This window comes from Pelodiscus sinensis, chromosome 2, assembly GCF_049634645.1.
Source record: "Pelodiscus sinensis isolate JC-2024 chromosome 2, ASM4963464v1, whole genome shotgun sequence".
NCBI lineage: Eukaryota > Metazoa > Chordata > Testudines > Trionychidae > Pelodiscus > Pelodiscus sinensis.
In genome coordinates this window covers 242,420,276-242,433,304 of record NC_134712.1, presented here as the reverse complement: position 1 = coordinate 242,433,304, position 13,029 = coordinate 242,420,276, and the positions used below count along the sequence as shown (strand labels likewise).

Sequence of the window (13,029 nt, the reverse complement as noted above, 5' to 3'; positions counted from 1 at the left end):
AGGCTCCATTGTAGAGTAGGGGCTTTATTTGTGGAACTGAGGGTGGAGATGGGAAGGTGCTTCAGGATACATCAGGGTCCTCTTAGGTGTGGAACAATTTGCCCCTGGAAGTCTACTTGCAAGTTATTATCATCACACTAGCATGAACCTTTCCTACAGGACTCTGAACCCTTTTAAGACAAGCAGGCTTGCCAACGGAGGAGGGGAGCAACAAAGGGGGCCTTTGCCCTGGGGCCTGGCAATTCAGAGGGGCCCAGGGCTTCCATCTGCTACTACTACAACAGCAACAGCAGCAGCTAGAGCTCCAGTCCCTTTAAATCACCTCTGGAGCGCCACATGGCATGCTCTGGGCAGCTCTGAGGGCTACATGGGGCAGGGGGGCCATGGTGTGGCATGTTCCAGGCAGGGATGGGAGTTGGATGCCCCAGCCCTGCCACTTGCACCCAAGGCCCCACCCGTTCCAGGAGCACAGAGGTGCCCTTCCACCTTTCCCAGAGGTCCAGCAAGTCTGTTAGTCCCCCTTGTGGTAGGAGTTTTGATGCAGCCACTGTTGAAGGAGGGAAGCTGCTTGACTGCTCTGTGGTAGCACAGCCATGATGGAAGCGTGGAAGCAGTGGGAACTGTGAATGCTTTACCCACAGGGTTATCCAGAGATCCTTTCACACTTTCATGGCTGACCTCCCTACCGCATCTCTGGAGGTGAAGTAGGGGGAATATACAGCACGTACTCACTGGATTTTCAAGCGCTTATGTAGGAAAAACGGTGGAGGGGTAGGATGAATGGGTTTGCAGCTTGCAAAGTGCTTTGGGCTTTTTTTGGTGAAATATGCACTGATTTGATAATTACGCTAGAAGTGTCCATCCATGGCATATCATTTTCTTGTTGGATTTAATTGCTGCCGGATGCTTATCTGTATGGTGCTTCAAATGTGTTTTGTTTCTTCCAGCAAATGTTTTCCCACATGGGCAATACAACATGCTACAGAAAATGTTAAGTAATTAAGAAAACTGAATGTTTTACCTCCCTTTGCAGGGAAAGAATGATGGTCTTCTTGCCTGTTGCAGATATTAAGGCAGTGGCAGTTCCTCCTGCTGAATTATTCACAACTTGTTTAGTCAGTGCTAGACCAGCAGTGCTGTTGCAAGGTTCTTAATAATTGTCTGAGCTAGAACATCTTTTACCTTCAATGCTAATTTAATAGGAATTTTTGGTGTTTCATTACTCAAAATTGACAGCGATAGATTCTTACATCAGCTTTCCCGGTGTCTCCTTATAGCCTTAGAAATTTTAAACAGAGGAGGTGGTTTTGTGGTTAAGCCACTGGACTGGGATCTAGGAGATCTGGATTCAATTCCTGTCTATACCATGGGTGTTCTGTGTGATCTTAGGGAACTGCAGTTTGTAAGAGGGGAGGGTTAGGGTTAGGGTTAGGGTGGCCTCCCCTGAGACCATCAAAATTAGTTCACATAGGCTGCTGGGTTGCCATCAGCTGGGAATAGCTCACAGTTTAAGTATATGCATGCAACAAAAACGCTCTCTCTCTGACACACACACGTTTGAAAATCTAGTTGCCAGTCGTTAATGCCATACAATGTGTTCATTAGGGTTGCCAGATACCTTCACAAAAAATACCAAACATGGTCAAAGTTGTTGAGCAAAAAAAAAGGGGGAGGGTGCCCCTTAAACATGCATGACCTTGTCCATAATGAAGTATTGAGGAGCTTGCAGATTGGAGGCCATCGCTGGGATTCAAATCAATAATCAACTGTTGATATGTTCAGTATGCCATTACCAATATAATCTCATGTCTACTACCTCCACTGGAAAATATAATAATAGTTAATTGTAAGCAGGCACTGTATATTGTATTCTACAGTTGAAATAGCCTTGATTTTCACTGACAAGAATACAGGTGGTTTTTGCATCTGATTAGGAAAAACTGATTGAAAGAGTGTATAATTTTCATTTATATGACAGTTAAAAATGTATCAAACATTTCAAACTGAAATTTGCCAGTAGCTACCATTTGTTATTAGTAATCTTATTTAGTCTCAAATGTGATTTTAAGCAGAATTTTGGAGAAACTGTAATTATATCTAAAGAACAATTAGATTGATTCCATCTGTATAACCTTTTCTCAATGCTTTTCCTTAATGCGTATGCTGCATCTTATGCCCACTTGTTCTATGTAAGGACAACAATTTAAATCCAGGAGGATATTTAGTTATGAAGGAAAAATTACTTTTCTCGCTTCAAATGAAATGTTGAAGCCATATAATTTCACTTTATGACAGAAATATTTCATTTCTTTATGCAACCTCTGATCATCACTAATTCTGAGCAGGGAGAGTGAGTTGCTTTTATCCTGTGTGATGGAAGATATTGGTAGGAAAAAAAGTTCTAACCCAGTAGCTTTCTTCCCATCAAAATAAATGGCCCTAGCACTGAGAAAAATGAATATAATTTAACATGCTTGTACTGGGGATGGATTTAATTTGTATTTCCTAATAATTAATATATACTTGATGAAAGGCCCCTCTGAGTCACTTTACCTGTAAAGTGGATGTAATATATGGTTACTGATCTGATAGAGTATCAGGGTCTTTGATACCAGAGGTGTATAGTGTTAATTAGAAAGTATTTATTTGTGGAGCGCTGTGAAATGTCAATCGTTATTGTATATAAGGGCTAAATATGAGTCTTAATACGTAATTGACCAAGGCAATCTGATCAATATATAAGTAATGATGCAAGAATGTGATCTGTGCAGGGCAGGGTCCACACGGACAGATTGTGTGCAGAATGCCTAGAGCACAGTAGGTTTACACCAAGCTTGCCACATACTACTGTTGCCTAGACAAGCCCTGTGTGTGTTTACTTACACATGCACATAGATAATAAGATCAGTCCATAGAGGTAAATAATCTAGATTGCATTTCTTACTGTGGAATAACTTCCAGTGATCTCAAGGGTTATTGGGTCTGGGACGGTGTGAAGCAACCCCGCACTGGGCAAGAGGCCCCGGAGTACAGGGGAGGAGGGCAGAGAGTTGGGAGCCCTCCCGAGACAGTGGTAAGGGAAACTGCCGCAGACTCACCCCAGATGCTTGCCGAGGCAGGTGCCCCAGCAGGACACACTGGAGGGCCGAACTGCCGGTGAGCTGGGGAGGGAGAGGAGAGGAGTCCGGAGGATGCCAGTGCATGCACCTCGGGAAGAGGGGGACTGCCACCGGCGTCCACGCAGCTGCCCCGGGCAATGGCCCAAAGGGAAGGGAGTGGGGCAGAGGCAGCTGTGGAAATGGAGGGGCGTGAGGACGAAGGGAGGGGCTATAAGAGGAGGTCAGGCGAGACTCATGGGAGAAGATTGGCAACTCTGGGTGGAGGGGCTTCTGAGTATGTAGGGGGAGGCCTGGGAAGGATTGTGCATAAGCTGCCTATTGCACATGGAGATGATGGTGCAATCTGTTCTCCATAGGCTCATGCCCTCACTACTTTCCACCTTTTGGGGGAATATGTGCTGTTCCAGGGTGTAATAAAGGATCAGTCTCTGTGCTTCCCTGAACACAGAATACAACATGAGGTGGCTCCTTGGGAACTTACCTGTGCACCCACTGAATGGCCTGTTAAATCCTGGCCCCGAAAAAGCTGTTGAAGTGGACGAGGATTCCATTAAGCAGTGATGCTCATTTAGGAGTATTATTGTAGACTGATCAGCACAGAGCCCCTTCCCCCCATATCTAAATATTTAGGTCCATGTTTTTCAAAGCCAGGTGCATGAGTCAGAGATCCATAGAGGCATGTGTGGGTAAAACATTTGTATCTGCATCCAATCTGTGATCTACAGAAATGGTCTGCAGGTGTGTATACAGAGTGGCTATCCATGGATGTGCAGAGCTCTTGGGATCTGGGTGTTTTGCACGAGTACAGTCCTGTGCAGGTCTTTGACATTTTTGCATGCACATATTTTTTAAATTAAAAAATCTGTAAATAGTCAATCTAGCCAATGTCTGAACATTAGAGCTTTAATGGTGGCTTCCCCCCTCTCCAGCCTAATATCCTGGCACATATAAAGCTGCGTAGCCAGAACCTACCAGTAACTTTCTGGTTAAGCTAGAGCCAGAAAGGCGGAATGTACAAGCACTGTGTTGTCACCAGACCAGCACAAAGCCTTGGTTAGTTTTTACAATTCATAGGGAAGCTAAAAGAATTTCCGAACTTGCTGTTTTTTTTATTCCAATACCTAGGCTGCATCTAGACTGGCATGATTTTGCGGAAATACTTTTAATGGAAAAGTTTTTCCTTTAAAAGTATTTCCGCAAAAGAGCGTCTAGATTGGCAAGGATGCTTTTGTGCAAAAAGTGCTTTTGCGCAAAAGCATCCATGCCAATCTAGCCGAACTTTTGTGCAAGAAAGCTCCGATGGCCATGTTAGCCATCAAGCTTTCTTGCGCAAAAAATTAAGGTGCCTGTCTACACTGTCCCTCTTCCGCAAGTATTTGCGCAAGAAGCACTGATTTTGTACATTACAAAGTCAGTGCTCTTGCGCAAATTCAAGCGGCCAGTGTAGACAGCTGGCAAGTTTTTGTGCAAAAGTGGATGCTTTTGCGCAAAATTTTGCCAGTCTAGATGCACCCCCCGAAAACCAAGTGAGTTGAAGATGATTTTAAAAATGTAACATGTACAAAAGCAAATTACTGTGGTACTAATAAAGTAGGTGGGCGACTATATAATATAACATCTAGGTATGCATAATGTAACTATTCTCCAGCTGAACATTTGTTTAAAGAGAGAAAATGCATTTTTCTTTAGGCTGTTTTATTTCCCCTACTAACTTTGGGGAAATTCTACTCCCCCAGTGGAGCTATCGATATATATTATAGGTGGCACAGGTATGGCTACAATTGAAGTAATCCAAACACTTTCCACTGTAAGACTCTCTTCTCTTTAGCTTATAACTTTGCTACACTTCTTTCTCTTGGGCTGACATTTTTCATACTGGCTATCTCCCTTAGTGGACTGTGGATTTGAAACATTTCAGTTAAAACAGTGCAGCCATTTCTCGGAATGGGGTTAGGAAAAAATTCTGTTGTTTTGCCCATTTTAAAAACTTTCTTACAACCACATTATTGAGGAGCTCTGGCACATCCATGGTTTGGAGCAGTGATTTGAAATGTCAGTCTGTCTCTTAGGCTACATCTAGACTACAATGTTTTATCAAAAAAAGGTACTTAAATTACGTTCCACAATTTGTGTACCTTTTTCCAATAGTTTTGTCAGAAGAGGCTTTTCTGAAATTTGGCCCATCTACACTGGGCCAAATTCCGGAAAAACCTCCTCTTTTGGAAGAGCCCCCTGGAGGACTGGACTGGTGGGAAACCGGGAATTTCCCGGTGGGCCATCATCTGGTGGGCTGTTGTGTCCGCACGCCATTGCCCCTCACTCTGAGTGGCTCCGCGTCTGTGCTGTATGCGGCATGCAGAGTCCGACCCGCCGTGTGCCGGACATGACACAGGGGGCAGGGCTTGAGGGGGATGCAGGGGTGATGTCCTGGGGAGGGCCATTCTCAACCCATTTCCTGGGTCTATTTTGATTGCCAGCACGCTCCTGCCTTCTTCCTTGTGGAATGAGCATGCTCCTTTTCAGGCTGAGCAGGACTTTCCCTCCTGTTGTTGCATCCAGTGGATCACTTGATGATTACCTGTTCTGTTCACTTCCTCTGGGGCATCTGGGATGAGCCACTGTTAGAAGACAAGATACTGGGCTAGATCGACCTTTTGTCTGACCCAGTCTGGCCGTTCTTATATAGGAGCAGAAAACTCTGAGGGTATGTCTACACTACGGGACAAAGTCAAATTAAGCTATGCAACTTCAGCTACGTTTATTGCGTAGCTGAAGTCGAAGTAGCTTAACTCAGCTTTTGGCACTGTCCACGCTGCAGGAAATCGAAGAAAGATCACTCTTCCTTTGACTTCCCTTACTCCTCGTGACAGCAGTGTTACCGGCATCGACCGGAGGGCCCCTCTCACTTCGAATTAGCTGTCTTAACTAGACCACTAATTTGAACCCTGGAAGAGCGACAGCGGCAGCTTCGATCTTCCTCTGTAGTGTAGTCATACCCTGAGAGTACTAGAACACACTCCCCACAGAGCCTGGATCAAAACCCAGAATTCCCAAGTCTCCACATTCCTCTGCAATTAGCAAATACCTCTGAAACCCACTGACAAAATGACTGTCCTGTCCCTCTCGCCTACAGGAGCTCAGCTTCCTACTGCTGTCACTCTAGGACAGGGCTACTCAACTTTGGAAGCCCCAGGGACCACAGCGACACCCACAGCACATGCCAAGGGCCGCAACTGAAGCATGGTTGCAAATATATGAAAATATATGCAAATAAATGCAAATAGATTATTTCACAATGACAGGCATGAAAAAAGAGATTAAGGCAAGACTACACAACACGCAGGCCCCATTTAAGTCAGATCTGCAGATATGAATAAAATGCAATATTTACCCGATTTCCACACATATGGCAGTACTTTTAATAAGCAAAAACAATTCAGCAATTTAACTACTAAAATACATATCAATAGAAGACCATTCCATTGATTACTACCCAAGCCCCAACCCCAGTCCCAGCCCCAGCCCCAGCCCCAGCCCCAGCATAGACCTTTCTCACCCTGGCCTCGCTGCCTGGCTCCGCTGCCACCGCGCTGTCTCTCTGCCCAACTCTGCCACTGCCTTGCCATGTGCCTCTTGCCGCCCCCAGCAGCTCCTGTGCATGCACTGATGTGGCCTGGCTTGGGGAGGCACTGCCACTATAGGAGACACGGCAGGCATGCTCTGCCGTGCCTTTTGCCACCTCCCCTTCCCCCCAGCCAGCAAATCCCACGCACACGCAGACGTGGCTCTGCTCGTGGGGAGGCACTGCTGCTGTGGCAGACGTGGCAGGCATGTTCTGCCCCTGCCTCTCCTCCTCCCTCCCTCCTCCCACCACACAGCCTGGCTCAAAACCGCGCGGCTCGATTCACGGTTCGGTGCTGCCACTGGAGCCCAGCAATGAGTCAGGCAGGCAGCTCGGGAGGCGGCTCACGGTGCCTCAGGACGCATGCAAAGGGGCTGTGGGCTGCGTGTTGAGTAGCCCTGCTCTAGGAAGTGAAACAAAAATACTCCATTACAGGAATGTTAAAATTATGAAGTTGAGAACTCAAAAGTTAGGAAATGCCATAATTACAGTTGCCCATCTAATCTTAATTGAACCACCTTGTATGTATGTCTTATGATAGTCTTTCATTTCAGGATCACATGGGCCTTGTTCCAAGGGGCCCTGCTCTCATTCCGTCCACAGTTCAAGAACGGTGCTCTGTGAATGAATCGGGTTGTGTCGTGAATGAGGCTCTATCTGTGGGATCTGTGCTTCATTTGTTGCAGAAGTTGGAAGGTGAACTGAGAAGGAGGCAGTGGATTCAGTAAGGGTATGTCTACACTACAGCACTAATTCAAACTAACTTAATTCGAATTAGTTAATTCGAACTAAGCTAATTCGAACTAGTGCATCTAGACCTAAAAACTAGTTTGAATTAGCGTTTTGCTAATTCGAACTAGCATGTCCACATTGAGTGGACCCTGAACTAGGGCTAAGGCTGGCCGGAAGCAGTGCCGGCAGGGCATCAGATTAGGACTTAGAGCGTGAAGCTGCTGTCTCAGATTAGCTGAGGGCTGTGCTTAAAGGGACCCGACCCCCATCCCGGACAGACAGTTCTCAGGGGTTCCCCGCTCGCTTGTCTAACTCGATGAGGGACAGCAAAGCAGTCCTGGCTTGGAGTGCCCTGAATGCCCACACTCGGCACATCACAGCACTCGGCCATCAGCCCAGCTGCACTTGCTGCAGAATGCCATCCGGGGGGAGGGGTCAATCGGGGGCTGCAGGACAGCTTCCACCACGAGGAACCCGCAGAGCCACCCCAGTCCTCTCCATCGGGGGCTCGTACACCATTCCTCCCTCACCTCCTTCCACTTACCCCTTCCTAGCCCCCCTTCCTGATTTACAAAATAAAGGACACGTGTGTTCAAAAATAGAAACTCTCTTTATTGAACAAAACCAAGGGAGACTGGGAAAAGGAGGTGGGAGAGGGGAAGAGAGAGGGTGGGAGAGGGGAGGGCAACTAACATGATCAGGGGTTTGGAACAGGTCCCATATGAAGAGAGGCTAAAGAGACTGGGACTTTTCAGCTTAGAAAAGAGGAGACTGAGGGGGGACAGGATAGAGGTCTCTAAAAGCAGGAGTGGTGTGGAAAGGGTGCATAAAGAAAAGTTCTTCATTGGTTCCCATAATAGAAGGACTAGAGGACACCAAAGGAAAGGAATGGGTAGCAGGCTTCAAACTAATAACAGAAAGTTCTTCTTCACAAAGCAAATAGTCAACCTGTGGAACTCCTTGCTGCAGGAGGCTGTGAAGGCTAGAACTAGAACAGCATTTAAAGAGAAGGTAGATAAATTCATGGAGGTTGGGTCCATGGAGTGCTATTAACCAGGGGGTAGAAATGGTGTCTCTATCCTCTGTTTGTGGAAGGCTGGAGATGGATGGCACGAGACAAATGGCTTGGTCATTGACTTCAGTCCATCCCCTCCAGAGTAGCTGGTGTTGGCCGCTGTCGGGCTACTGGGCTAGATGGACCTTTGGTCTGACCTAGTACGGCCATTATAAGCTCAGGGCTCAGGGTTGGGGATCTCACTGGACCACCTTGATTTTCATGCACACCTGCTCCTGAGTGGCCAGGCTGCAGCTATCCTGCCCTAGACGGCCACTTTCCTGTGCCTAGTGCGGAGGTCATGGATGAGGTCCACGATGTCCGCACTAGACCAGGCGGGCACCCGCCTCTTTCGGACCTGGGCAGGCTCCCGGGAGCCGCCAGCCTGGTCCCGGGAAGAGGCGGAGGGCTGGGTGACAGCGGGTGGCTGGCTCGAGCCGTGCCAGGTGCAGGGTCTGCTGGCTGGGTGCTGGCAGGCTTGTACCTGGCACGGGCACCGTAGCCAGCCCGTGACCCTTTAAGGGCTCCGGGGCCACGAGGGGGGCAGACGAGTTTCCCTGGTATTGGCCAGAGTGGCCACCAGGGAAAGCTGGGGAGGGCTAGCCTCCCACTAGTTCAAATTAAGTGGCTACACAGCCCTTAATTCAAACTAATTAATTCGAACTAGGCGTTAGTCCTTGTAGAATGAGGTTTACCTAGTTTGAATTAAGCGCTCCGCGAGTTCGAATTAAGTTTGAACTAGCGGTTTGCTAGTGTAGCGCCTATCAAAGTTAATTTGAAATAACGTCTGTTAGTGCAAATTAACTTTGTAGTGTAGACATACCCTCAGAAAGGGGATGATCTTATGGTTAGGGCAGGTGGAATACAGTGCTGAAGAAGTGGATTCCTTTGTGATGTTGGGCAAGTGTTTTAAACCAAACCTTTCACTAACTGTACTCTAGCCACTGACAGGGTTCCTCATTTTCTGGGTGCCCATGTTGGTGTGGTTTGTGGTTGGTCAGCACTTCTGGAAATAACTGCACCTGACTGCAAGAAGAGGTGTGTGATAAACATAGCAAGTTCTGGAAAGTGGCAAGGTTTCTGAAAAGTCATACATTGGGATCTTAAATTGGACACCACAAATTTGACAATGTCTCTATGTCAGTGGCCCCTATCTTTAAAATGGGCATAATAACCAACTACCTCACAAGGGTGTTGTGAAGATAAATGTTTTAATGTTGAGAAGCACTCACATGCTAGGATGAGGAGCGCCATCAAAAAAAATGACGAGGAAATTAATAATTCTGTAACCAGGACAGGCTTCAAGGAGTGTGAAGAAAATATGATGGGGGCACAAAAGCAATAAAACTAACCATTAAATAGCCTGTTCAGAGTGCTTCATTCACTCTGTGGATTGAACGAGGCCTGGGGCTCTGTGGTGGGAAAAAGTATGTAATCGTGTAATTAAAAACATAATCTTATATCTTAATTAGGTATGTGGATGGCTTACTGGTTCTGGTTAACCAATAGGGGCTGGAGCAGCTCCCTGCTCACCGCAGACAGGGGGCTGCCCCTGCCCCGCAGGGCCCACTACAGGCAGGGGCTATTCTGGCTGGTTGGCCAGACCAGCTCCTATTTGTGGAGGGCCTGGCCAGGGCAGTGCGTCACAAGCAGGGGCAACTCTGGCCAGTTGAAGCAGCCCCTGTCTATGGCAGGGCCAGCTCCCCTGCCCTCTCTCACTACAGCCTCTGTCCATGGTGTGGGGACGCTCTAGCCCATGCTCCCCATTTTGATCGGTTAACTGGTTATACATAATGTTTAACAAGTTAACCAATTAAACAGGGTTTTACATCCCTAATCTTCATGCAAATGCCCATGTGTTGAATGGGCAACCTTAATTCAGGCACTTTCTAACTTTAGAGTCCTTGACTTTGCATCATTAAGATATTTTAAATATCAGTTGTTTCATGTAATATCTATCTCTTCAAATGTGCTCCCATTTTTAGAGACCATGTGCATTAGCACTCATCTGTAGCAAACATGTTGCACATTCAGATTGTTGATATGGTGCTTTGGAGAATCTGCTGGTAATGGGTAATTTGCTGGAGATTTGTGATTTGGAGCGAAGGATGGACTAGCCGTGTATTTGAACAGATGGTGGTCATTACTTTTGCCAGTATGTGACTGCATTTAATTATAATGGAACTGCTGAGATGGATCATTTTCCAGGACTCTTTATTTTACATATACCTTCATAGAAAAAGGAATTTAGTATTCAAGGAGGCATGGAAAATAAAATGTCAGAGTTGCAATAAATTCATTTTAATCACATCCATATTTAAAAACCAATTTCCAATATTTAGAAAATCACCGTGTCTCATTTATTTTCATGTAGATACTTGGCTCAGGCATAAGAGAACTTATTCTTCCTAATTTTACAATGGCCAGGAATTACGGTTCAGCACAAAGAAAATTACCTTTATCTGCTAATCCATCAGGCAGTACAGAGAAGAGTGTGCTTTGCACAACTATAACAATAAAGGTAGCTGCACAGCTTGGAATACAAATATAACTTCCTCTTTTAAACCAAATTATATATTAAGCTTTAAGGCAATATGATTTCATCTCAGATTCCATGTTTTTTAATATGTACGGGCTCTGTTTTGACTATTACATTTTTATGGATTATTTTATTGTTTGGCTGATGACACTGAAATCTACTCTTCTCTCTCCCTGAAAAAAAGCATCTTTGGAGACAGGGAATGAGGTTTCTTTGGCTGTACATTTATGGTTCTGGAATTATTTTAAGCAATTAAATACAATAGTGACTAAATTGCTACTTCTGCTCCATAACTGAATTTGTATAGAGATGAAATTTGTGGAAACAGCTGCAATGGGGTAATGTGCAAGGAAGAAGGAAATATATCCGGCATTCTGTTTATATACCTGAAATATTTCAGGCATCTTTTTACAGCTTCATCAGCATCCTCTTGGTCAATAACCCTTGTGGAAATGCTCCAAGTGGAAACTGGTTCCATAATCAAAGCTAGTACATCAAATGAGTGCTCTTCAGAGCTGCTGTGACAATGGCCACAAGTTTTGAGATGTATATTGGAAATGGAGTCTCACATTTCCAGCCACAGCCCTAGCTGTTAGTTTGGGTAACTAGAATGGCCATACTTCCAATAAAACATGTGGCTCCTTAGCCCATTTCTACACTACAGAGAAGATCAAAGCTGCTGCAGTTGATCTACCAAGGTTCGAATTAGCAGGTCTAGTGAAGATGCGTTAATTTGAACTGAAAGGGCACTCCTGCCAATGCTGGTAGTTCTGCTCCTACAAGGAGTAAGGGAAGTCGAAGGGAGATTGTGCTCCCGTTGATGTCCCACAGTGTGGACAGCACAAAATTCAATTTAAGATACTTTGACTCAAGCTGCGCAATTAACGTAGCTGGAGTTGAGTATCTTAATTCAAACTTATCCCTAAGGCTACGTCTACACTGCCGGCTTTTTGTGCAAGAGCACATCCACACTGCCATGTGCTTTTGCTCAAGAGAAATGCTTTTGCACAAGAGTGGATGCTTTCTTGTGCAAGAAAGCTCTGAAGGCCATTTTAGCCATAGGAGTTTCTTGTGCAAGAAACCCCTGTTGCGCAAAAAGGAAGTGTGGATGGGCAAGAGCTCTTGCACAAGAAGGCTTATTCCTCATTGGGAGAGGAATAACTCTTGTGCAAGAAGCCCTCTGTTCCAATGCCTTACTGTAAATTTACTTGCACAAGAATGCATGTGCAGTGTAGACACTCCGCAAGCTTTTTGAGCAAGAACGGCTGCAAAAAGCCTGCAGTGTAGACGTAGCTTAAGTGTAGCCCTAGCCTTAGGGTATGTCTAGACTACATGGCTCTGTCGCCAGAGCCAAGTAGATTAGTTTAGTAGACATACCCAAATAAAGCAGCAATTTAAATAATTGCCGCTTCATTTAAATTTAAATGGCTGCCGCGCTGTGCCGATCAGCTGTTTGGCGGCACAGCACTGTAGTCTGGACACGCTGCGGTCGACATCAAAGGCATTTGTCGACCTCCCCAGTATGCCTCGTGGGATGAGGTTTACCGGGGAGGTTGACAAATGCCTTTGATGTCGACCGCAGAGCGTCCAGACTACAGCGCTGTGCCACCAAACAGCTGATCGGCACAGCTCAGCAGCCATTTAAATTTAAATGAAGTGGCCATTATTTAAATTGCCGCTTCATTTGGGTATGTCTACTAAACTAATCTACATGGCTCTGGCAACAGAGCCCTATAGTCTAGACATACCCTTAGAGACTAACAGAACCTAATTTTGAAAGCTCATGATGTAGACAGATTAACGTGGCTTCCCCCTGAGAATTTTGTACTTCCAAAGGCTTCGGAAGATGTGTATGGATGGGATCATGGCTAGGGTTCAATTTCATCCTTTTGTGTTGAAGAAATAGCCAGTCTGTCTTTTCCACAGACAACTCTTCGCTGCAACTTTTCCTAGCTCTATTCTG

The 13,029-nt window shown here is 45.8% G+C and overlaps 1 protein-coding gene across 4 annotated transcripts in view; it reads left to right on the top strand.

The window, feature by feature from the left end:
• The window catches only part of DPP6 (dipeptidyl peptidase like 6), an 865,367-nt gene that overhangs the window by 519,303 nt on the left and 333,035 nt on the right, over positions 1-13,029 (top strand). The window lies entirely within an intron of this gene.